A 2,463-nucleotide genomic window follows, 5' to 3' on the forward strand; every position below is an offset into this window, starting at 1 on the left:
TTTCTGGACAAACCACAGTAACCAGAGAAGAGCACAACAGAGCGGAGCCAGACAACTGACTGGTAAAGGAAAGAGGAGTTCTTCTATCTAAAATACAGCAGACTGTCCCTATTTGCACCGTTCAGAAGGAAGATACATCTTTACCTGCAAGCGTGCACAGCCATAATCCAATCTAAAGGCATAATCACCTACAAAGACACCTTCTACGTAATAGGAGTGTGGCAAATGTTTGGTGGCTATTGCATTTATTGTTAAAACAGAAATCAAACGTGTAAAATACCGCACACATATAAAGTGTGTGAGAAAAACACAAGTGCTTTATCAGTCATGTCGGCCCATCAGGACATACAATCATGGGATGTAGACAAATATATCCGACCCCCAGACACTAACCAAGAAAGAAGAATCATATACATGCAGCGAGAGCTTTAGTTTGTCATCACCACTCAAGCTTCATCAGCAAACATACACAGGACAAAAACCATTCAAGTGCAGTGAATGTGTCAAGAGCTTTAGTCAGTTATCAAACCTCCAAACACATCAGCGAACACACACAGGGGAAAAACCATTCAAGTGCAGTGAATGTGCAAAGTGCTTTAGTGAGTTATCAAGCCTTCAAAGACATCAGAGAACACACACAGGGGAAAAACCATTCAAGTGCAGTGAATGTGCAAAGTGCTTTAGTCGGTTATCACACCTTCAAAGACATCAGCGAACACACACAGGGGAAAAACCATTCAAGTGCAGTGAATGTGCAAAGTGCTTATGTCGGTTATCACACCTTCAAAGACATCAGCAAACTCACACCGGGGAAAAGCCATTCAAGTGCAGTGAATGTGTCAAGAGCTTTAGTCAGTTATCAAACCTTCAAAGCCATCAGCGAACACACACAGGGGAAAAACCATTCAAGTGCAGTGAATGTGCAAAGAGCTTTAGTCAGTTATCAAGCCTTCAAAGTCATCAGCGAACACACACAGGGGAAAAACCATTCAAGTGCAGTGAATGTGCAAAGTGCTTTAGTGCGTTATTAAGCCTTCAAAGACATCAGGGAACACACACAGGGGAAAAACCATTCAAGTGCAGTGAATGTGCAAAGTGCTTTAGTGAGTTATCAAGCCTTCAAAGACATCAGCGAACACACACAGGGGCAAAATCATTCAAGTGCAGTGAATGTGCAAAGTGCTTTAGTGAGTTATCAAGCCTTCAAAGTCATCAGAGAACACACACGGGGGAAAAACCATTCAAGTGCAGTGAATGTGCAAAGAGCTTTAGTCAGTTATCACACCTTCAAAGTCATCAGCGAACACACACAGGGGAAAAACCATTCAAGTGCAGTGAATGTGTGAAGAGCTTTAGTCGATTATCACACCTTCAAAGTCATCAACGAACACACACGGGGGAAAAACCATTCAAGTGCAGTGAATGTGCAAAGTGCTTTAGTCGGTTATCAGACCTAAACAGTCATCAGCGAACACACACTGGGGAAAAACCCTATCATTGTAGTGAATGTGACAGTAGTTTTTGCAGCTCTTCAGCATTAAGGTATCATCAGCGAACTCACACAGGAGAAAAACCATTCAAGTGCAATGAATGTGGGAAGAGCTGTGGTCAGTTATCAGACCTAAAAAGTCATCAGCGAACACACACGGGTGAAAAACCCTATCATTGTAATGAATGTGACAGGAGTTATTGCTTCTCTTCAGCATTAAGGAATCATCAGTGAACACACACAGGGGAATAGCCATTCAAGTGCAGTGAATGTGCAAAGTGTTTTAGTCACTTATCAAACCTCCAAACACATCAGCGAATGCACACTGGGGAAAAACCCTATAATTGTAGTGAATGTGACAGTAATTTTCACTTCTCGTCAGCATTAAGGTATCATCAACAAACTCACACAGGGGAAAATAATTCAAGTTCTATGAATGTGGGAAGAGTTTTAGTCGATTATCAGAGCTACAAAGCCATCAGCGAACACACACGGGGGAAAATATAGAAGGGCACTGAAAGTGAGAAGGGCTTTTATCAATGTTCGATCCCACACAACCCTCTGTGAATACACTGCTTCATTTAACTCAATGGAAATAATCCTAGAGATGCAGAGACTCCGAAAAGATTTTAAGAACATCAAAAGTAATATTGACCCATCGGAGGACATAGACAAGAGCTGAACAGTGCAGTTATTATGAGAGGAATGAATTACCCAAAAAGATTAAATTCAAATTATGTGGGACATTGAAATACCAGATTATAGAAGAATGGACTGGCAGTAAAGAAGAAAAGCAGATAACCGTATTTGCAGAATTATAAAAGTGTTTGTGTTCAGTGATTGTTCACTACTGTACACATAGCAAAGCAACATGATGTATCAGGATACACAATGGGAGACGAGCACATTATGGACTAAAAGAAAAGAAACATTCTTGATTTTTATTTGGTGAAGAAGAGATACAAAGAAAAACA

At 40.8% G+C, this 2,463-nt stretch overlaps 1 pseudogene; it reads left to right on the forward strand.

The window, feature by feature from the left end:
* The first annotated feature begins 220 nt into the window (after positions 1–220).
* LOC147664192 (uncharacterized) lies at positions 221–2,061 on the forward strand (annotated as a pseudogene).
* Positions 2,062–2,463: the final 402 nt, after the last annotated feature.

Source organism: Lissotriton vulgaris, unplaced genomic scaffold (genome assembly GCF_964263255.1).
Source record: "Lissotriton vulgaris unplaced genomic scaffold, aLisVul1.2 SCAFFOLD_1066, whole genome shotgun sequence".
NCBI classification, from domain to species: Eukaryota; Metazoa; Chordata; class Amphibia; order Caudata; family Salamandridae; genus Lissotriton; species Lissotriton vulgaris.